Genomic DNA, 24,575 nt, shown 5'->3' with positions numbered 1-24,575 from the left:
TATGCAGGAGTACAAGAGACAAGCAAAAAAGAGTCATCACTGAATGAGGAGCACATTTTGTAGAGCAATTTCTGTAACTTTAGAATTTGCAATAATGTTTAGACAGATTTCAGTTATTTGAATTGCTGCTAAGTTTCCTCTAAATAAATATCAGAAAATTGGCATAAAATGTTTTGCAAAAAGAATAATGTTTTAAAGTACTGAAACTTTTATGCAGTAATTTCATAACGGAACTTTACAAACTTTTAGAAAATTGTAATTGGGAGAAATTGTTCTTTAAGGATTTTAGATCCTGTAGAGGTTATACACACACGGCTCCGCTCTGTACATGTCGTACAAACACGGCTCCACTACGTACACACACAGCTCCGCTCCGTACACTTCGTACACACGCGGCTCTGCTCTGTACACCTCGTATACACTGCTCCACACCGTACACCTTGTACACACGCAGCTCCGCTCCGAACACCTCATATGCACACGGCTCCACTCCGTACACCTCGCACAATTGCGACTCCGCTCCTTACACACGTGGCTTTGCTCCGTGCACCTCGTACACACACGGCTCTGCTCCGTACACCTCGTACACACACGGCTCTGCTCCGTACACCTCGTACACACACGGCTCTGCTCCGTACACCTCGTACACACACGGCTCTGCTCCGTACACCTCGTACACACACGGCTCTGCTCCGTACACCTCGTACACACACGGCTCCGCTCCGTACACACACGGCTCCGCTCCGTACACCTTGTACATATGGCTCCGCTCCGTACACCTATGGCTCTGTTACATCCACACTGTAAACCCCTCTTCACCCCACACATAAACTTCCTCTCATCCAGCCCCATGACAACCAGCACAGCAGAGTCCTGCATACACTGAGGTGAGGCCCCTGATCATGTGACCCCTGACTCCTCCCCTCCTGTGACCTCATCACAGGTCCTGTGCGCACATAACAAGCATGTATCTGGTGTGCGGCTCTGCAGGTGGAGGTAGGTGAAGAGCCCCTACTACTAGGCCCAGGCCTTTGCCTCTAGGCCTTTTGGCTAAGATCAAGTGTAGTATCTTTTGAAAAGGCCCTCTATATCCAGGGACCACCCTATTAGACTGGTACAATGTGCACACTGGGTTTGGTGGGCTTGTTAGTATTCCGGGTGGTTTATATAGTCATATAGTGGAAAGCATGGCCCTTAGGATCGACGCCATTAGGCCTGGTGACCCTGTGGTGCCTTAAAGGGAACCTGTCACCTGAATTTGGCGGGACTGGTTTTGGGTCATATGGGTGGAGTTTTTGGGTGTTTGATTCACCCTTTCCTTACCCGCTGGCTGCATGCTGGCTGCAATATTGGATTGAAGTTCATTCTCTGTCTTCCATAGTACACGCCTGCACAAGGCAAGATTGCTTTGCGCAGGCGTGTACTATGGAGGTCAGAGAATGAACTTCAATCCAATGTTGCAGCCAGCATGCAGCCAGCGGGTAAGGAAAGGGTGAATCAAACACCCAAAAACTCCGCCCATATGACCCAAAACCAGTCCCGCCAAATTCAGGTGACAGAGTCCCTTTAATTCAATGGGATTGGGAACCCCATGAGTTTGGACACATTTGCATACGCACGTCACTTTTCTTACTTAGGGTATGTGCACACGTTGCAGATTTGTCTGTGGAATTTTCTGCACGGATTCTTCCTCTCTTGGCAAAAAACACAGTTGAAAATCCGTGCGGATTTAATGCGCTTTTGTAAGCTAAGTAAAGCTATATTATTAAACAAAAAAAAATTGTGATGTAGTTTCCTTGCCCAACCTCTTCATTTACATACTCCATTGAAGAATAATGTTTACATAGATAGATAGATCTACAGATCATACCAAGCCCCTTCATGACCTTGGGATTTTTCGTTTTTCCATGTTCGTTTTTCGCTCCCCTCCTTCCCAGAGCCATAACTTTTTTATTTTTCCGTCAATATGGCCATGTGAGGGCTTATTTTTTGTGTGACGAGTTGTACTTTTGAACGACATCATTGGTTTTACCATGTCGTGTCCTAGAAAACAAGAAAAAAATTCCAAGTGCAGTGAAATTGCAAAAAAAGTGCAGTCCCACACTTGTTTTTTGGCTAGGTTCACTGAATGCTAAAACTGACCTACCAGTATGATTCTCCAGGTCATTACGAGTTCAAAGACACCAAACATGACTAGGTTATGTTTTACCTAAGTAGTGAAAAAAAATTCCAAACTTTGCTAAAAAAAAAAAAATTGTACCATTTTCCGATACCCGTAGCGTCTCCATTTTTCATGCTCTGGGGTCGGTTGAGGGCTTATTTTTTGCGTGCCGAGCTGGCGTTTTTAAGGATAGCATTTTGGTGCAGATACGTTCTTTTGATCGCCCGTTGTTACATTTTAATGCAATGTTGCGGCGACCAAAAAAACGTAATTCTGGCGTTTCTAATTTTTTTCTCGCTACGCTGTTTAGCGATCAGGTTAATGCTTTTTTTATTGATAGATTGGGCGATTCTGAACGCGGTGATACCAAATATGTGTAGGTTTGATTTTTTTTTAATTGATTTATTTCGATTGGGGCAAAAGGGGGGTGATTTAAACTTTTTTTATATTTTTTTTATTTTTTTCACATTTTTTTTCACATTTTTTTTTTTTTGATGCGGGCTCACCGCCGGAGCCCGCATCAAAGAGGGGCTTTCTGACCTCGGACGTACTATCCCGTCCGAGGTCAGAAAGGGGTTAATAAGCATAAAATGGTACATAAAGAGTTAAATAACACACACACAAAATCTGCGTTTGGGCGGGGTAACAATTGTGAGAAACTCGCACGAGTCTCGCACCTCAATACCCGGCACTGCCACTGGCACTCGGACTGGAGCATCCAGCTGCATAGAAATACATACAGCTGCACACTCCAGTCCCGAGTGCCTACGGCAGTGCTGGGTATTGAGGTGCGAGACTCGGGCGAGTTTCTCGCAAGTGTGACCCCGGCCTTAAACGTAATATCTGTTTCATTAAAAAAAATGTTGTGGGCTCCCGCACATTTTGCAAACCAGAGAGGGAAAGCCAGCGACTGGGGGCCGATGTTTATAGCTTGGGAAGGGGGTAATACACATGAAGCTTCCCAGGCTATTAATATAAGCTCACAGCTGTGTACTTAGCCTTTACTGGCTATTAAAATAGGGGAGCCCACCTCAAAAAATGACGTGTGTTCCCCTATAATTAATAACAAGAAAAGGCTATGCAAACAGCTGAGGGCTGATCTTAATAGCCCCGGCTACAAACACCAGCTCTCAGCCGCCCCAGAAATGGCACATGTCTAAGATGCGCCAATTCCAGCACTTAGCCTCTCTCTTCCCACTTGCCCTGTAACGGCAAGTGGGGTAATAGTTGTGGGGTTGATGTCACCTTTGTATTGTAAGGTGACATCAAGCCCACGGCTTAGTAGTGGAGAGGTGTCAATAAGTCACCTATCCATTACTAATCCTATAGTTATATGGTAAATAAAGACACAGCCAGAATAAAGTCTTTCAATGAAATAAAACACCACATAGTTTCCTATATTTATTATATGCCTAATTCCTGCGATGCCCTCGTTCTCCTGCTAAAAAAAAAAAAAGGATTAAACCAACACAATTAATCCCTATTCTGACGACTGTCCCACGGCGATCTCCCGTGTAGAGCTGTCTCAGCAGGAGATGTGACCGTTCTACTGGGGCCTCCAATGATACACTGACCGGAGAAAATACTCCGCAGTGTATTTCATCAGAGTTCATGCTCTCACTCTACAGCTCTACAGCTGTGTGAGAATTCTCTCACTCAGCAGTGCCACAAGTGACAGGACAAACTCCAGTGACCTCTAGGCAGGAGGATACCTCCTGCCACTGTAACACTGGAGCCCCTGTGGAGCGGTCACATCTCCTGATGTGACAGCTCTACACGGGAGATCGTCATGGCACACTGGTTAATAAATGGACTACATCGGAACAGGGAGTATTTGTGTTGGTTTATTATTTTATTTTTTTGCAGGCGATCGAGGGCGTCGGGGATTAGCTGTTTGGTAAGTATGTACTGTATGTGTATATGTAAAAATTTTTTTTCCAATATTCAACACAGTAGCCGAATGATAGGATTACTATCCCATCATCGGCTAATGCTGTCACTGTTCTATGTGACAGCAGACATAGATTGGACTAGGAGTCCCATCGGACGATTCCTGCCTACACACAGACCCGCACACACACATCCGCGCACCCCCCTGCAGACACACACAGCCGTGCAGAGCCCCGAACACACAGACAGTCGCACTCACACCCGCAGACACCACACAAAGCCGTGCACACACCCGCCCGCAGACACGCACACACACGCAGATACACACAGACACACACATCTCCGCACACACACAGTCTATGCCCACACACACATTCTCTGCCCACACCCTCTTCCTCCTGCTTTTCTGCAGAGTTTTTCGCACGCACATCCACAGCAGATCCACAAATCTTTTTACACCTGCAGTTTTACTGCGGATTTGACTGACTCAATGGAAGTCAACGGGTGCAGAAACGCTGCAGATCCACAAAAAGAATTGACATGCTGCGGAAAATAAAACTCTGCAAATCCACTTGGATTTTTCCACAGCATGTGCACACCATGTGCACTGGATTCACATAGATTAACATTGGTTGTGCACTACATTGCGGATTTGGTGCAATTCCGTGCGTCCAAAAGCCCTGCGGATCCGCAACAAAATCCGTAACGTGCTCATACCCTTAGTGGACACACACACACACTTTTCCTGGCCTTTTGATAGGTTATTTTTAAATTCCCAGTATTTCACTGGAAATACCTTCATTACTTATTTTTATATTTTTTCACTGTTTGTCACCCAATTCATGTGTGCGTTGTCACTAGGATTTGTCAGTATGCTGTTTTCTTACGGGTTCCTTCCTTGGCAGGTCTATGGGAGGAGTGTGTGGCCATTTGTTTTTGCTCTCCCTGACCACAGGCTCTCTTTTTCGATGTACCTCAGATAAAATGGAGGAGGCTTTCTCTTTCTCGGTGAACCTCAGATAAAATGGAGAAGGCTAAATATCTCTCTCTCTCTGTGTACCTCATAAAATAGAGGATGTTCTACATATTTGTGCACCTCAGATATAATTAAGGAGACTCTCTCTCTCTTTGTACTTCAGATAAAATGGAGGAGGCTCTGTCTCTCTTGGTATTACTCAGATATGGCGCGGGCTCTATCTCTCTCTTGGTGTACCTCAGTTTAATATGGAGGAGGTTCTTTCTCTTGGTGTACCTCAGATATAATGGAGGAGGCTCTGTCTCTCTTGGTGTACCTCAGTTTAATATGGAGAAGGTTCTCTCTCTTGCTGTACCTCAGATATAATGGAGAAGGCGCTGTATCTCTCTTGGTGTACCTCAGTTTAATATGGAGGAGGCTCTGTCTCTCTTGGTGTACCTCAGATATAATTGAGGAGGCTCTTTCTCTTTCTTGGTGCAACTCAGATAAAATGGAGGAGGCTGTGTCTCTCTTGGTGTTCCTCAGTTTAATATGGAGGAGGTTTTTTCTCTCGGTGTACCTCAGATATAATGGAGGAGGCTTTGTCTCTCTTGGTTTACCTCAGCTATAATGGAGGCCGCTCTGTATCTCTCTTGGTTTACCTCAGATATAATGGAGGACGCTCTGTATCTCTCTTGGTGTACCTCAGATATAATGGAGGAGGCTCTGTCTCTCGGTGTACCTCAGATATACTGGAGGAGGCTCTGTCTCTCTTGGGGTACCTCAGATATACTGGAGAAGGCTCTGTCTCTTTCTTGGTGTACCTCACATATAATGGAGGATACTGTTTCTCTCGGTGTACCTCAAATATAATGGAGGGTGCTCTATCTCTCTCTTGGTGCATCTCAGATATAATGGAGGGGGCTCGCTCTCTCGGTGTACCTCAGATATAATGGAGGACACTTTGTATCTCTCTTGGTGTACCTCAGATATAATGGAGGAGGCTCTGTCTCTTGGTGTACCTCAGATATAATGGAGGAGGCTTTGTCTCTCTTGGTGTACCTCAGCTATAATGGAGGACGCTCTGTATCTCTCTTGGTGTACCTCAGATATAATGGAGGATGCTCTGTATCTCTCTTGGTGTACCTCAGATATAATGGAGGATGCTCTGTATCTCTCTTGGTGTACCTAAGATATAATGGAGGAGGCTCTGTCTCTTGGTGTACCTCAGATATAATGGAGGAGGCTTTGTCTCTCTTGGTGTACCTCAGCTATAATGGAGGACGCTCTGTATCTCTCTTGGTGTACCTCAGATATAATGGAGGATGCTCTGTATCTCTCTTGGTGTACCTCAGATATAATGGAGGAGGCTCTGTCTCTCGGTGTACCTCAGATATAATGGAGGGTGCTCTATCTCTCTCTTGGTGTATCTCAGATATAATGGAGGACGCTCTGTATCTATCTCTTGGTGTACCTCAGATATATTGGAGGAGGCTCTCTCTCTCTTGGTGTATCTCAGATATAATGGAGGACGCTCTGTATCTCTCTTGGTGTACCTCACATATAATGGAGGACGCTCTGTATCTCTCTTGGTGCACCTCACATATAATGGAGGAGGCTCTGCATCTCTCTTGGTGTACCTCAGCTATAATGGAGGACGCTCTGTATCTCTCTTGGTGTATCTCAGATATAATGGAGGAGGCTCTGTCTCTCGGTGTACCTCAGATATAATGGAGGACGCTCTGTATCTCTCTTGGTGTATCTCAGATATAATGGAGGAGGCTTTGTCTCTCTTGGTGTACCTCAGCTATAATGGAGGACGCTCTGTATCTCTCTTGGTGTATCTCAGATATAATGGAGGAGGCTTTGTCTCTCTTGGTGTACCTCAGCTATAACGGAGGACGCTCTGTATCTCTCTTGGTGTACCTCAGATATAATGGAGGAGGCTCTGTCTCTCGGTGTACCTCAGATATAATGGAGGACGCTCTGTATCTCTCTTGGTGTACCTCAGATATAATGGAGGACGCTCTGTATCTCTCTTGGTGCACCTCACATATAATGGAGGAGGCTCTGTCTCTTGGTGTACCTCAGATATAATGGAGGAGGCTTTGTCTCTCTTGGTGTACCTCAGCTATAACGGAGGACGCTCTGTATCTCTCTTGATGTACCTCAGATATAATGGAGGACGCTCTGTATCTCTCTTGGTGTACCTCAGATATAATGGAGGACGCTCTGTATCTCTCTTGGTGTATCTCAGATATAATGGAGGAGGCTCTGTCTCTCGGTGTACCTCAGATATAATGGAGGACGCTCTGTATCTCTCTTGGTGTATCTCAGATATAATGGAGGAGGCTTTGTCTCTCTTGGTGTACCTCAGCTATAATGGAGGACGCTCTGTATCTCTCTTGGTGTATCTCAGATATAATGGAGGAGGCTTTGTCTCTCTTGGTGTACCTCAGCTATAACGGAGGACGCTCTGTATCTCTCTTGGTGTACCTCAGATATAATGGAGGACGCTCTGTATCTCTCGGTGTACCTCAGATATAACGGAGGACGCTCTGTATCTCTCTTGGTGTATCTCAGATATAATGGAGGAGGCTCTGTCTCTCGGTGTACCTCAGATATAATGGAGGACGCTCTGTATCTCTCTTGGTGTACCTCAGATATAATGGAGGACGCTCTGTATCTCTCTTGGTGCACCTCACATATAATGGAGGAGGCTCTGTCTCTTGGTGTACCTCAGATACAATGGAGGAGGCTTTGTCTCTCTTGGTGTACCTCAGCTATAACGGAGGACGCTCTGTATCTCTCTTGATGTACCTCAGATATAATGGAGGACGCTCTGTATCTCTCTTGGTGTATCTCAGATATAATGGAGGAGGCTCTGTCTCTCGGTGTACCTCAGATATAATGGAGGACGCTCTGTATCTTGGTGTACCTCAGATATAATGGAGGAGGCTCTGTCTCTCGGTGTACCTCAGATATAATGGAGGGTGCTCTATCTCTCTCTTGATGTATCTCAGATATAATGGAGGACACTCTGTATCTCTCCTTGTGTACCTCAGATATATTGGAGGAGGCTTTCTCTCTCTTGGTGTACCTCACATATAATGGAGGAGGCTCTGTCTCTATTTTGGTGTACCTCATATAAAATGGAGGAGGTTCTCTCTCATGGTGTATCTCAGATAAAATGGAGGAAGCTTTACTTTCATTAGTACTTCAAAAAGAGGGAACGATTACGGTATCTCTCTTTAGTGTTGCATACAATGGAGAACACCCAGACTGCCATAGTGTATCCTCATCTCTCTCCCTTTATCTTTCTGACAGGGCTGACATCCAATCATCTTACAGTCTTTCCTCACTTCTCTAGCTCCTCCCTCTTTCTGATTTATTTTTTGTGGTTGATGGGAGGTGTAGTTTTTTCCCTATGCATGTTTATTTAACCAATGAAATGGTAATTCTCAAGTTTGGATTGTGAATAACTTGCTGATCGCTGGCAGTCCAGCCACATGGACCCCCACCGATCCAGAGAACCATATGAATGGAGTAATAGCAATTGTGCAAACTTCATTCTTATGAAGAACAGCTGAGTACAACTCTCATCTATCTCTGGCATTCCCAATAAAAATGAATGGAGCAGCAGTACGCATGATCAACTATTGCTTCATCCACGTGGGGCTCTTTAGGTCTCTGGATCGGTGGGAGTCCCAGCATTCGGAATAGCTTACAACTTCCAAACTTCAGACTACCTTTATAAGACCACGGCCAATTTTTATATTTACCCCTTTTCCCTTTCTCTAAGGAAGGACTCGTTTCTGCGGGATGAGTTGTAGTTTTGAATGACACCATAGATTTTATGATTTAATGTACTGAAAATGGGGGGAAAAAATGAAAGTGAGATAAATTGTTGAAAAAAAAATATAATTCTACCACTGTCTTCTTGGGTTTCGTTTTCACAGTTTTACAGGTTCATTGTGATATACATTTGTTTTTCTCACTTTAGAAAACTATTTGGCCCCGGCTACTGATTATTATAAAATAACAAATGATATTGTACTCATCGTCCCCAGGTCCTGCTCTCTGCTATTGATTGTGGCACTGATGTTGACAGTGGCAGGCAGTCAGTGCACTCGGATCCTCTAATGCTGGTTTCACATTTGCGTTTCTTCCGTGAAGCCCTGCCCACTGCCGCACCTCTTCCATTCAGCTCCGCCTACGTCTGCATGCGTCCTGCATACCTATTTTTAACATTGGGTACGCAGGCCATGCGGATGTATGCGTGTATGCAGATGCGTCCGCATGTGTCGTTTTGACAACAAAATGCAACATGTTGCTTTCGACACAGCGTCAAAACAACGCATGCGGACTCATCCAAATACACCCGCATGGCCTGCGTACCCAATGTTAAAGATAGGTACACAGGACGTAGGCAGCGCTGAATGGAAGAAGTGCGGCAGTGGGCGGGACTTCACGGAAGAAGTATGCAGCCCTGCCAAAAGCAAATGTAAAACCATTCCAAAGGAGGCGTTCTCTCCACTTGGGCAGAGTTGCTGAGATCACTAATTGAATGCAACACTATCATTGGGATGTCAAAGCCACAGCCAATTTTGGAGCAAAGGTGTAAATTCAATGCTGGACCAGAGATGGTAAGTACACCTCAGTTTAATATATAGCAAACTGCAGCCAGCGCCGAACATTTTATGAACAGAGGCTACCCATTCAAACTGCAATATAATTCTCTGTTATTTTAGTAACTTTAGTAAAATTCGGAAGCTTGCTTAAAAAAAAAAAAATTGTTTTGTGTCCCCATTTTCTGAGACTTCTAAAAAAAATTTGTTCAGCCAGTGGAATTGTATGAGGGTTTTGTGTGCTTATAATTTTGGGGTACAAACAAGATTTTGCTCGCTTTGTATTGTATTTTCATGGAGTTGTACATTGATAGAAAAATGTATTTTATTCAGTTTCCCATGACAGCACCACGAGAGAGGGGATCCACCCTTCAGGGACAGGAAACCTACAGATACAAAAGGGCTGCACCTCTCCCACGCATCCGCTGGTGTCTTGTCCCTGACCTGTGAGGAGTCGTCGGATCCCAGGCCCGTCTGATCGATTCAGGTAGCGGAGGTCCCCTGCCTCGGCCAGTGCAGGGTTCCTGGACAACCCACGGTGGTCCAGGATGGATTGCACATTTGTGAGCGAGCAGGTGCAGCGGTGTCCCGAGGATTACCGTATCTGCAGGGCCAGCGCCGGAAGGTAAGTATTCCCTGCGGAGCTGGGGTTCTGAGCATCCAGGTCCGACGGTGTCTGGGGGCGTGCCGGGTGACACGGCCGGGGCCGAGGGCTCAACCGGCTTCTGAATAATGGCACCACGGTCGCACGCATGGTGGGTCCTCTGACTGCGGCAGCGGTCAGGGACACCAGGGTCCAGGAGCGGTTCGCTGTCCCGCCATCCGCTAAGGAGCGGGACTGCATATAATACTGGGGGCGTGCAGTTCCAGGGGAAGGGAGGCGCCTGGGCCATGACCTTCTGACCTGGATTTCGAGGGTGAGGCGTGTATAAAAGGAAGTGGGCTCATGCAAATCATGCTTCTGGGAGAATGGAGAGTGGTGAGCACCAGCAGCAGCAGATGATGATGCAGCAGCAGGAGAATCCTGCACAGCAGCACACTACTCAGAAGCCCCGTACTGCCCGGCGAAAGACGGGTGATGGCCAGGCAAGTGGTCGGTCCAGCCACAGGAGCTCCTCCAGAGTGGATGAGTCAGCAGCGTTGACTGAGAGATGCCCCCCTTGTGATCCGGTACCTACTTACTTCTACACTGGTAAGGGATCTTCGTGAACGTTCACTCAGTGATGCAGTCTTCCCCTTATTTTCCTATTATGCTAGGGGAAGAAATGTACAGGGAAGTTAAGACACAAGGAATGTGCCCTCTGCAGATGCCCCCTGTTGGACTCTTGTCTGTAAAGGTTATGTCAGCCCTGTGTCCATCAGATGGTGAGCCTTCTCCAGGGAGGGGGGTATCAGTCACTAGGGTAAGATACAGTGCCTCATGGTTGCCCCTCCACAGGTAGCGGAGGAAATGCCTAACTTCATTGCAAGCCTGAAGGAGATCATTAGGACGGAAGTGAGGGAGTCCATGAGGTCCCTGTCTCAGGGAGAAAGTTCCAAAAAAAAGGAGAAAGGACGTAGAACAAGCTTTTCAGATTCAGACCTCTATTGATTACGTGAGGAATGAGGATTCCTCGGTCTCTTCCCCTTCATCTTCTTCCTCGGAAGAAGATTCTGGCCGTTTCTGCTTTCCCTTAGACCAAGTGGACAGATTAGTGAAAGCAGTCAGAGGAACTATGGAAGTGACAGAATCCAGGCCGGAACATTCGGTACAGGATGTCATGTTTGGAGATTGGGTCAGAGAAAACGCAGATCTTTTCCTCTAAATGAGAAAATTCAGGACCTGGTTCGCCGAGAGTGGAAGAGGCCGGAAAAAAGGGGCTCATTGTTCCCGGTGTTTATGCCTTAGAAGGTACCCCTTCAAGGACCCCGCTGTAAATAATTGGGATAAAGCCCGAAACTGGATGTGGTGGTGACCCAGGCTTCAAATAAGTCTTCTTTGCCCTTTGAGGACTTAGGGACCCTCTAGATAGGAAGGCTAACACTTTCCTTAAAGGGACATGGCATATGTCAGCTGGATCCCTGAGGCTAACAGTGGCGTCCACTTGTACAGCCAGGTCAATGATGACTATCCTGAACACCTTACTGGTGAATCAAGATGCTGCGGCATTTCTGTCCGATGCTTCAGTGGATTCAGTCAGGATGGCTGCTAAAGCAGCAGGGCTTTCTAACGCCGCTCTGAGGTCGTTATGTTTAAAATGCTGGCCAGGGGACATTCAAGCCAGGTCCAGACTTTGTGCCATCCCATGTGAGGGGGAGTACCTCTTTGGTACGGTCCTGGACGGTCCAGCTTTTGGAGAAAGCTGGGGACGATAAAAAGAGGTTTCCCAGCTTGTTGACCCTTTCCTACCGGCGTCCCTTCAGCAGAAAGAGGTTCAGTTGTAGGATGCCTTCCAGAGACCGAGCTAAGTGGGATAAGAGGAAGAAAAGAGGTACAGGGTTTATGTTTGGAGGCTCATCAGGAGAGCGTAAGAAGCCATCCCAATGACTAGCTGTTCCCGTCGGAGGTAGATTATCTGCCTTCTACCCAGCCTGGTCACGAATCACCAATAGTGACTGTGTTCAGAGTCTAATATTATCGGGACTCAGATTAGAATTTTCTTTCATTCCATGAGATAAATTCAGGGCAACCCCATTCCAATCCTCTCCCTCAGAGCAGGCTGCCCTAGAAGCAGAGGTCCCTGCACTGTGTCATAAGGAGTTCCTAATTCAGTTTCCGGAATCCCAAACAAGAGGATTCTACTCCCCACTATTTTTGGTTCGGAAACCAGATGGTTCTTTCAGGACTATCATTAACTTTGCACTGAATAAATTCCTGAAAGTACACCCCTTCAAGATGGAATGGAATTGGCTCTGCAATAAAGCTGATTATTGAAAACTGTTTTATGGCAGTATTAGATCTGAAAGATGCATATTATCATCTGCATATTCACATAGATCATCAGCGGTTCCTCAGCAGTGTCCATTGGAGGCAGGGTCGGCTCCATGTTTTCATGGGCCCTGGGCGAAAGAGTCCCGGTGGGCCCCTTTAACACATACCACAATTCATAATGCACGGTCCGGAAACGGCAGAAAAATATAGGTATAGTACAATGCCAAAGATTTCACTTACTTCTTACATTACATGAGTGATATCTATTGTGCATTCTACATTAGCTCAGAAACCGGACAGTATAGTCCTCTATACAGAATAATGAGCCCCATATATTGCCCCATAATGTATAATGGCCCCATATAGTGCTCCATACAGTATAATTGGCACCACATAGTCCTCTATACAGAATAATGAGCCCCATATATTACTCCAAACAGAATGAGCCAAATATTATGCTCCATACAGAATAATCAGCCTCATATAATGCTCCATACAGTACAATGGGCACCACAGAGTGCTCCATACAGAATGAGACGCATATATTGCTCCATACGGAATTGATCCCATATAATACTCCATACAGTATAGTGAGCCACATATAATTTTCCATACAGTATATGATGGGCCGCATCTATTGCTCCATATATAATGGGCCTCATATAATGCTCCATACAGTTTATGATCGGCCCCATACAGTATACTGAGTCCCATATATTGCTCCATACAGAATGGGCCCCATATGATGCTCCATACAGAATGGGCCCATATATTACTCCTTATAGAATGGGTCCCATATAATGCTCCAAAAATAATTGGCCCCATAAGATGCTCCATGTATAATGGGCCCCATATAATGCTCCATATATAATTGCCAATATAAAATGCTCCATATATAATTAGTCCCATAAGATGCTTCATATATTATTGGCCCCATATACTGCTCCATATTGAATTGGCCCCATAAGATGCTCCATATTAAATTGGCCCCATATAATGCTCCCTATAGAATTGGCTTCATAAGATGTCCCCTATATTAATGGCCCCATAAGATGCTCCATATAGAATTAGCCCCATATAATGCTCCATATATTGCTCCAAATATTAAAAAAACAAATGAAATACTCACCTCTCGTTGCTTGACGCTGCTCTGCTCTGGACTCCTCACCGTCGGCGTCTTCCTGCTCTCTGTGCTGCGACTGCTCAGGCAGAGGGCGCGTACTGGTGACGTCATCGCGCCCTCTGACATGAACGTCACAGTCAGAGGATGGAAGACGCTGCAGCGCTGGAATCGGGAGAGGTAAGTATCGCAAGTGCCGGGGCCCGGCGCAGGCGGGGGTCCACTCGCCTGGGCTGGCACTATAGCGCACCAGTGTCCCCAACGGCAAGTGGGCCCCCTGCCTGCTCAGGGCCCCGGCACTTGCCCGGGTGCGCCAGGTGCTGACGCCGGCCCTGATTGGAGGTTCGGTCCGACACTTCTAGTTTAGGTCTCTCCCCTTTGGCCTTGCAGTTGCCCCTCGGGTGTTTACTAAAGTAGTCACTGAAGTCATCGCCCACTTGCGTGAGTCTGACATCCTCATCATTCCCTACCTGGTCAATTTCCTCATTGTAGGCAGGTCGGCAGACTTGTCTGGTTCAGGTAGAGAGGACAATATCCACTCTGGAATATTTGGGGTGGTTATTAAATATTAAAAATTCCCAGCTACAACCCTTGAGGGTTCAATAGTTTTTAGGCCTCATTTTCGACTCTGAAAAACAGGAGTGTCGCCATCTGACAAGTTGGTCCACCTTCGTCACCAGGTGTTGAAAGCATCCAACAATCCTAACATGTCCCTTAGACAGGTTATGTCCCTGTTGAGTTCCCTAACCTCATGCATCCCGGTGGTCCAGTGGGCACAATTTCATACAAAGACCCTACAAAGAGATATCTTAATTGATAAAAGAGCCCTTGGGAAGTTCCTGCACAGTTGACTGACTTTATCCCGGGCTTTTGTAAAATCCCTTAGTTGGTAGCTCGACCGGGGTAATCTGTCCACAGGGGTTCCCTGGGAGAATCGTGTAACCTGAGTAGTCACCAGATGCAAGCCGTTCTGGTTGGGGAGCACATATGAGTGAAGTCATGGTCCAGGGCCTATGGGATCACCAAGATAGAGAAAGTTCTTCTAACCTGAAGGAAATAAAAGCAGTAGAGTTGGCAGTTAAAGGACTGCTTATATATCTTCAGGGTCATAACGTAAGGGTCCTCTCAGGCAATCAGGTGGTAGCGACCTACATCAACCACCAAGGTGGGACTCGATCCAGACCCCTTATGGAAGTAACAAAGTGCCTGTTTCAGTTGGCAGAGGAGCATTTTCTATCTTTGCCTGCACTTCACATAAAAGGAAAGGACAATGCCAGGGCAGACTTTTTGAGCCGCAACCTGCTAAGGCAGGGAGAGTGGTCACTGAAAGATGCCATCTTCAACCAGATTGTGCGGATGTGCGGTCGGTCAGAGGTGGAGCTCTTCACCATCAGGAGGAACAGGAAACTGAAACAATTCTGTTCTATGAACCCCAGAGAGAGTCCCCTATTGGTGGATGCCTTCCTGATGTTCTGGGACTTTAACCCGGCCTTTGCCTTTCCCCCTTATCCCTGTTGCCTCTGGTAGTGAGGAAGGTCAGGGAAGACCGGGCAAGGTTTATACTGATTGCCCCCTTTTGGCCCACAAGGGCATGGTTCTCATGGCTAAGGACCATGTCAGTTTGTGACCCTTGGGTGTTACCAGAACATCCGGATCTCCTCTCCCAGGGCCCAGTCTGCCATCCAGAAGTGGCGGGACTCCACATGATGGCATTGAATTAGAAAGGGCATTAATGAAGGATAGAGGATTCTTCCCCAATTTGGTAGCTACCATACTAAAAAGTAGGAAGGTAATTACAACCAGGATCTATGTTAGGACCTGGTGAAAGTTTCTAGCTACCACAGAAGTTAGAGCAGGGGAAGGGGTGCCAATAGGCCAGATCCTGGAGTTCCTTCAGAAGGGTCTAAACATGGGTCTTTCCACCAGTACCCTTAAGGTACAAGTGTCAGACCTGGGAGCTTAATTTACCTGTGACATCGCTAATAACTACTGGGTTTCCAGGTTTATTAAAGCAGCAGGCAGGTCCAGACCCAAACCCTGGGACTTGAACTTAGTACTCTCAGCCATGACAGAAGCCCCTTTTGAGCCCATTTCATTGGCCTCAGCGAAAGCACTCTCCCTCAAGGTAGCCTTCTTAGTCACATTAACATCAGCATGGAGGGTGAGTGGTATCCAGGCCCTGTCTAGACTCCCTCCGTATACACAGTTCTTGGATGACAGGGTGGTGCTTAAGCCGGATCCAGCTTACTTGCCCAAGGTAGCCTCTAGGTTTCACAGGTCACAGGAGATAGTTCTTCCTTCTTTCCTTCCCAATCCTACTAACCAGAAAGAAAGGGAGCTCCACACTTTAGATGTTAGGAGATGCCTACTAGAATACCTGTCGGTCACTGATTCTTGGATGAAGGACAATGCCTTGTTAGTTTCCTTTCAAGGCATCAGGAAAGGTCTTAAGGTACCGTCACACTAGACGATATCGCTAGCGATCCGTGACGTTGCAGCATCCTCGCTAGCGATATCGTCCAGTGTGACAGGCAGCAGCGATCAGAATCCTGCTGTGCTGTCGCTGGTCGGGGAAGAAAGTCCAGAACTTTATTTGGTCGCTGGACTCCCCGCAGACATCGCTGAATCGGCGTGTGTGACACCGATTCAGCGATGTCTTCACTGGTAACCAGGGTAAACATCGGGTAACTAAGCGCAGGGCCGCGCTTAGTAACCCGATGTTTACCCTGGTTACCATCCTAAAAGTAAAAAAAAACAAACACTACATACTTACCTACAGCCGTCTGTCCTCCAGCGCTGTGCTCTGCACTCCTCCTGTACTGGCTGTGAGCGTCGGTCAGCCGGAAAGCAGAGCGGTGACGTCACCGCTCTGCTTTCCGGCCGCTGTGCTCACAGCCAGACCAGAGAAGCAGAGCGCTGGAGGACAGACGGCTGTAGGTAAGTATGTAGTGTTTGTTTTTTTTTACTTTTAGGATGGTAACCAGGGTAAACATCGGGTTACTAAGCGCGGCCCTGCGCTTAGTTACCTGATGTTTACCCTGGTTACCAGCATCGTTGGTCGCTGGAGAGCTGTCTGTGTGACAGCTCTCCAGCGACCAAACAGCGACGCTGCAGCGATCCGGATCGTTGTCGGTATCACTGCAGCGTCGCTAAGTGTGACGGTACCTTTAGAGTGTCAAAAAGCACTTTAGCTAGGTGGATTAGGAAGGCTATTTCTCTAGCGTAGACATCAAGTGGCAGGTCAGCTCCGGAAAAGCTAGGGTGCATTCCACTCAATCCATGGCAGCGTTATGGGCTGAAAGGATGGAAGTCTCCATCAACCAGATATGCAAGGCAGCCAGTTGGTCTTCTCCTTTCACCTTTTATAACCATTATAGATAGGATATAGGTGCTTTCACAGATCTCACCTTCGGTATAAGGGTGCTGCAGGCTATAGTCCCTCCCTAAGGCAGTTATTTCCTCTCTGTAATTGTCTCGTGGTGCTGTTATGGGAGACCTAATAAAGTATTAGTTACTGTATTTTTCAGAGCCCATGACATCACCTTTAGATTCCCTCCCTTCACGTGTGGGTGTGCACTTCTTCCTAATAGTTTTTCACGTTTGTCAATTGATTAGCCATTAGAATATTGTACATATTTTGTTGCCATTAACCATGGTGGTCATCTCGAGCTCTGTAATCCAACTGATGTGTGGGAGAGGTGCCGCCCTTTTGTATCTGTAGGTGTCTGGCTTGTTATATACAGGTCCTTCTCAAAAAATTAGCATATAGTGTTAAATTTCATTATTTACCATAATGTAATGATTACAATTAAACTTTCATATATTATAGATTCATTATCCACCAACTGAAATTTGTCAGGTCTTTTATTGTTTTAAAACCTGTCTCAATAAATTAGCATATTTCACCCATCCAATCAAATAAAAGTGTTTTTTAATAACAAACAAAAAAACCATCAAATAATAATGTTCAGTTATGCACTCAATACTTGGTCGGGAATCCTTTGGCAGAAATGACTGCTTCAATGCGGCGTGGCATGGAGGCAATCAGCCTGTGACACTGCTGAGATGTTATGGAGGTCCAGGATGCTTCAATAGCGGCCTTAAGCTCATCCAGAGTGTTGGGTCTTGCGTCTCTCAACTTTCTCTTCACAATATCCCACAGATTCTCTATGGGGTTCAGGTCAGGAGAGTTGGCAGGCCAATTGAGCACAGTAATACCATGGTCAGTATACCATTTACCAGTGGTTTTGGCACTGTGAGCAGGTGCCAGGTCGTGCTGAAAAATGAAATCTTCATCTCCATAAAGCATTTCAGCCGATGGAAGCATGAAGTGCTCCAAAATCTCCTGATAGCTAGCTGCATTGACCCTGCCCTTGATGAAACACAGTGGACCAACACCAGCAGCTGACATGGCACCCCACACCATCACTGACTGTGGGTACTTGACACTGGACTTCAGGCATTTTGGCATTTCCTTCTCCCCAGTCTTCCTCCAGACTCTGGCACCTTGATTTCCGAATGACATGCAAAATTTGCTTTCATCAGAAAAAAGTACTTGGGACCACTTAGCAACAGTCCAGTGCTGCTTCTCTGTAGCCCAGGTCAGGCGCCTGTAGCCCATTTCCTGCACACGCCTGTGCACGGTGGCTCTGGATGTTTCCACACCAGACTCAGTCCACTGCTTCCTCAGGTTCCCCAAGGTCTGGAATCGGTCCTTCTCCACAATCTTCCTCAGGGTCCGGTCTCCTCTTCTCGTTGTACAGCGTTTTCTGCCACATTGTTTCCTTCCAACAGACTTACCATTGAGGTGCCTTGATACAGCACTCTGGGAACAGCCTATTTGTTGAGAAATTTCTTTCTGGGTCTTACCCTCTTGCTTGAGGGTGTCAATGATGGCCTTCTTGACATCTGTCAGGTCGCTAGTCTTACCCATGATGGGGGTTTTGAGTAATGAACCAGGCAGGGAGTTTATAAAAGCCTCAGGTATCTTTTGCATGTGTTTAGAGTTAATTAGTTGATTCAGAAGATTAGGGTAATAGGTCGTTTAGAGAACCTTTTCTTGATATGCTAATTTATTGAGACAGGTTTTTTGGGTTATCAGGAGTTGTATGCCAAAATCATCAGTATTAAAACAATAAAAGACCTGACAAATTTCAGTTGGTGGATAATGAATCTATAATATATGAAAGTTTAATTGTAATCATTACATTATGGTAAATAATGAAATTTAACACTATATGCTAATTTTTTGAGAAGGACCTGTATAGTGAAAAATACAGACTTTTAGGAAGCCAAGCCTGGAGCTGAGCTTCACATGAGCACCAAGAAGGAATTAATGCGAGGCTTCAGCAGGACCGATGTTGCTGTGGCAATCCATTTGCATCCCACTATTTTGTCATGCAGAAGGAACAATATGCCCCACAAGGATTTCACAATTTAAAGGCCACAGTCAGAGATTGATAGTGGCATTTGCTTTGGTTAAACAGGAGCAATAATAGATAGCTCCAATAGTTCTTTTTAGGGCTCGTTCACACGACCATATTTTGAGTCCCAGTGCTGTCTGTAAAGTATGTACCGCGTCTGGTGGATCAATATTATTTAACCCCTTTCTGACATCAGACGTACTATCCCGTCGAGGTGACCTGGGCCCGTATGACCATTGACGGGATAGTAGGTCATATGTGATCAGCCGCACTCACGGGAGGAGCGCGGCCGATCGTGGCCGGGTGTCAGCTGATTATCACAGCTGACACCCGGCATTATGTGCCAGGAGCAGTCACGGACCGCTCCCGACACTTTAACTCCCAGAACACTGCGATCAAACAAGATCGCAGCATTCGGGGACATAGGTAGCCCCCTCGCTGCGCGATGCTTCCCTATGTGCTTCCCTGAGACCCTCAGAACAACGCGATGTGATCGCGTTCTGAGGGTCTCCTCCGCCCTCCTCCCTGCCGGCCCCCAGATCCAAGATGGCCGCGGGGTGCTTCCGGGTCCTGCAGGGAGGTGGCTTGTCAGTGCCTGCTGAGAGTATGCGCGGGCAAGCCTCCTGCACTGCCTGTGAAATCGTTGATCTGATACAGTACTCTGCAAAGTGTCAGATCAGCGATCTGACAATATATAGTGATGTCCCATAAAAAAAAAATTACACTGTGTAAAAATATATATTTTTAAATTCCTAAATAATAATAAAAAAAAAAATATTGTTCCAATAAATACATTTCTTTATGTAAAGAAAAAATAAATAAAAGTACACCCCCCCCCCCCCAAAAGAAATTCATGAATTGTTGCTGGTTTTTGTTCATTTTGCCTAACAAAAATCGGAATAAAAAGCGATCAGAAAATGTCATGTTTCCGAAAATGGTATCAATAAAAATGTCAACTAGTCCGGCAAAAAACAAGCCCTCACATGACTCTGTGGACCAAAATATGGAAAAATTATAGTTCTCAAAATGTGGTGACGCAAAAACTATTTTTAGAAATAAAAAGCGTCTTTTAGTGTGTGACAGCTGCCAAACAAAAATCCGCTATAAAAACCCGCTATAAATAGTAAATCAAACCCCCCTTTATCACCCCCTTAGTTAAGCGAAATAAAAAAATAAAAAAATGTATTTATTTCCATTTTCCCATTAGGGTTAGGGTTGGGGCTAAAGTTAGGGTTAGAGTTGGGGCTAAAGTTAGGGTTAGGGACGGGGCTAAAGTTAGGGTTAGGGTTGGGGCTAGAGTGGGGTTAGGGTTTGAATTACGTTTACGGTTGGGTTAGGGGTGTGTCAGGGTTAGGGGCGTGGTTAGGGTTATGGTTAGGGTTGGGATTATGAGTGTGTTGGGGTTAGGGGTGTGTTGGGATTAGGGTTAGGGGTGTGGTTAGGGTTATGGTGAGGGTTGGGATTTGGGTTAGAAATGTGTTGGGGTTAGGGGTGTGGTTAGGGTTGGGAGTAGGGTTAGAGGTGTGTTTGGTTACGGTTGGAGTTAGAATTGGGGTTTTTTCACTGTTTAGGCACATCAGGGGCTCTGCAAACGCAACATGACGTCCGATCTCCGTTACATCCAATTCTGCATTGAAAATGTAAAACTATGCTCCTTCCCTTCTGAGTTCTGCCGCGCACATATGGGGTATCAGCGTACTCAGGACAAATTGGACAACGACTTATGCTATTCAAATTCTCCTGTTACCCTTGGGAAAATAAAAATTTGGGGGCTAAAATAATCATTTTTGTGGGAAAAAAAATGATTGTTTAATTTTCAGTGCTCTACATTACAAACTTTAGTGAAACAATTGGGGGTTCAAAGTGCACACTACACATCTAAATAAGTTCCTTAGTTTCCAAAATGGGGCCATTTGTGAGGGGTTTCCACTGTTTAGTCACATCAGGGGCTCGCCAAACGCGACATGGCATCTGATCTCAATTCCAGCCAATTCTGTGTTGAAAAAGTAAAATGGTGCTCCTTTCCTTCCGAGCTCTACCATGCGCCCAAACAGTGGTTTACTCCCACGTATGGGGTATCAGCGTACCAGGACAAATTGCACAACAACTTTTCGGGTCCAATTTCTGCTACCCTTGGGAAAATAAAAATTGGGGGCGAAAAGATCATTTTTGTGAATAAAATATGATTTTTAATTTTTATAGCTCTACATTATAAACTTCTGTGAAGCACTTGGGGGTTCAAAGTGCTCACCACACATCTATATAACTTCCTTAGGGGGTTTACTTTCCAAAATGGTGTCATTTGTGGGGGGTTTCCACTGTTTAGGCACATCAGGGGCTCTCTAAACGCGACATGGCGTCCAAATCTCAATTCCAGCCAATTTTGCATTGAAAAGTCAAATGGCGCTCCTTCCCTTCCGAGCTCTGCCATGCGCCTAAACTGTGGTTTACCCACACATATGGGGTATCGGCATTGAGGTCTACCTATTACATCATAGGAAAATAGCACACTATACAAGCAATGTAAAAAACATAACCTTGAGGTGAAAAAGATATATATCACCAAGCTTGATAAGGGGTAACTATAAGAATGGCAGACCATTCGGCAAAACTGGAGCAAAAAAGAAACGGACAAACCGAACAAAAAAAGTCCAAAAGCAAAAAGATAAACACACAATAATCTATGGAAGCATCAAAATGTAAATTTTATTTATGGTACATGGGGACAAAAGAAGAAAGAAAAACCTGGTAATGCGGTACCAAAACACAATGTGTATCAGTCCACACAGAACACACCTAATAGATATATCACAAATATAAATGGACAAAATGTAAGAAAACATCTGTCACTAATATAGCCCATAGAGACTATGAAAACAAACATGTATACAGAGTACAAAGGGCATATACATGTATATACAAATGTCCATGTAATATGAAAATAAATGAACAGGCAACCAATCAACAGCAAATAAAGGGCAGGATAGTATCTACTAATTCACATACGTGCATATGTACTAACGATAGAATACATATAAAAATAAATATAGAAATGTCTACAAGCGGTACCAAATGCACAATGTGCGTGCCAAAAATAAGATAGTCAGTAGACATTAAGGAGTATGAGAAAAAGTACCCACTGCACTATGTGAGACACAGTAGCAGCATGACCCACAGCTAAAAGGTAACAATCCCAGCCCGTGGGTTGTATGCAAAAAAGTGCCCACTGCACTATGTGAGACTCAGTAGCAGCATGACCCACAGCTGAAAAATAACAGTCACAGCATGTGGATCGTAGAGGAATGGTTTACCTGAAAGGTGTAGTGAGTGTGGACAGACACGCCCCGACGCGCGTTTTGGATCAGAAGTCCTTCGTCAGGGGGACATGGCAAACGCGACATGGCATCTGATCTCAATTCCAGCCAATTCTGTGTTGAAAAAGTCAAATGGTGCTCCTTTCCTTCCGAGCTCTACCATGCGCCCAAACAGTGGTTTACCCCCACGTATGGGGTATCAGCGTACCAGGACAAATTGCACAACAACTTTTCGGGTCCAATTTCTGCTACCCTTGAGAAAATAAAAATTGGGGGCGAAAAGATCATTTTTGTGAATAAAATATGATTTTTAATTTTTATAGCTCTACATTATAAACTTCTGTGAAGCACTTGGGGGTTCAAAGTGCTCACCACACATCTATATAAGTTCCTTAGGGGGTTTACTTTCCAAAATGGTGTCATTTGTGGGGGGTTTCCACTGTTTAGGCACATCAGGGGCTCTCTAAACGCGACATGGCATCCATATCTCAATTCCAGCCAATTTTGCATTGAAAAGTCAAATGGCGCTCCTTCCCTTCCGAGCTCTGCCATGCGCCTAAACTATGGTTTACCCACACATATGGGGTATCGGCATTGAGGTCTACCTATTACATCATAGGTAGACCTCAACTATGGGAGACAAACTGAGAAAAAAAAATCCAGAAAATCACATTGTCTGTTTTTTTAACATTTTATTTGCATATTATGGTGGAAAATAAGTATTTGGTCAGAAACAAAATTTCATCTCAATACTTTGTAATATATCCTTTGTTGGCAATGACAGAGGTCAAACGTTTTCTGTAAGTCTTCACAAGGTTGCCACACACTGTTGTTGGTATGTTGGCCCATTCCTCCATGCAGATCTCCTCTAGAGCAGTGATGTTTTTGGCTTTTCGCTTGGCAACACAGACTTTCCACTCCCTCCAAAGGTTTTCTATAGGGTTGAGATCTGGAGACTGGCTAGGCCACTCCAGGACCTTGAAATGCTTCTTACGAAGCCACTCCTTCGTTGCCCTGGCGGTGTGCTTTGGATCATTGTCATGTTGAAAGACCCAGCCACGTTTCATCTTCAATGCCCTTGCTGATGGAAGGAGGTTTGCACTCAAAATCTCACGATACATGGCCCCATTCATTCTTTCATGTACCTGGATCAGTCGTCCTAGCCCCTTTGCAGAGAAACAGCCCCAAAGCATGATGTTTCCACCACCATGCTTTACAGTAGGTATGGTGTTTGATGGATGCAACTCAGTATTCTTTTTCCTCCAAACACGACAAGTTGTGTTTCTACCAAACAGTTCCAGTTTGGTTTCATCAGACCATAGGACATTCTCCCAAAACTCCTCTGGATCATCCAAATGCTCTCTAGCAAACTTCAGACGGGCCCGGACATGTACTGGCTTAAGCAGTGGGACACGTCTGGCACTGCAGGATCTGAGTCCATGGTGGCGTAGTGTGTTACTTATGGTAGGCCTTGTTACATTGGTCCCAGCTCTCTGCAGTTCATTCACTAGGTCCCCCCGCGTGGTTCTGGGATTTTTGCTCACCGTTCTTGTGATCATTCTGACCTCACGGAGTGGGATTTTGCGTGGAGCCCCAGATCGAGGGAGATTATCAGTGGTCTTGTATGTCTTCCATTTTCTAATTATTGCTCCCACTGTTGATTTCTTCACTCCAAGCTGGTTGGCTATTGCAGATTCAGTCTTCCCAGCCTGGTGCAGGGCTACAATTTTGTTTCTGGTGTTCTTTGACAGCTCTTTGGTCTTCACCATAGAGGAGTTTGGAGTCAGACTGTTTGAGGGTGTGCACAGGTGTCTTTTTATACTGATAACAAGTTTAAACAGGTGCCATTACTACAGGTAATGAGTGGAGGAAAGAGGAGACTCTTAAAGAAGAAGTTACAGGTCTGTGAGAGCCAGAAATCTTGATTGTTTGTTTCTGATCAAATACTTATTTTCCACCATAAAATGCAAAAAAAATGATAATAAAAACAGACAATGTGATTTTCTGGATTTTCTTTTCTCAGTTTGTCTCCCATAGTTGAGGTCTACCTATGATGTAAATTACAGACGCCTCTCATCTTTTTAAGTGGTGGAACTTGCACTATTGCTGACTGACTAAATACTTTTTTGCCCCACTGTATATAGACAGTATATATGTTTTTATGGTTTTTTTT

At 45.4% G+C, this 24,575-nt stretch overlaps 2 protein-coding genes across 2 annotated transcripts in view; both read left to right on the top strand.

Annotated features, from left to right (window-relative positions):
* Nucleotides 1–24,575, top strand: part of LOC138663748 (zinc finger protein 585A-like) — a 94,133-nt gene that overhangs the window by 55,341 nt on the left and 14,217 nt on the right. The gene's annotated exons all lie outside the window — the stretch shown is intronic.
* The window catches only part of LOC138663745 (uncharacterized), a 36,134-nt gene continuing 12,500 nt past the window's right edge, over nucleotides 942–24,575 (top strand). The window contains exon 1 of the mRNA XM_069750074.1: nucleotides 942–996. The gene's annotated coding sequence lies outside the window, so the exon portion shown is untranslated. The remainder of the gene's footprint in view (nucleotides 997–24,575) is intronic.

Source organism: Ranitomeya imitator, chromosome 2 (genome assembly GCF_032444005.1).
Source record: "Ranitomeya imitator isolate aRanImi1 chromosome 2, aRanImi1.pri, whole genome shotgun sequence".
NCBI classification, from domain to species: domain Eukaryota; kingdom Metazoa; phylum Chordata; class Amphibia; order Anura; family Dendrobatidae; genus Ranitomeya; species Ranitomeya imitator.
Note: the sequence above shows the minus strand (reverse complement) of the source record. Positions and strands in the feature narration are given on the sequence as shown.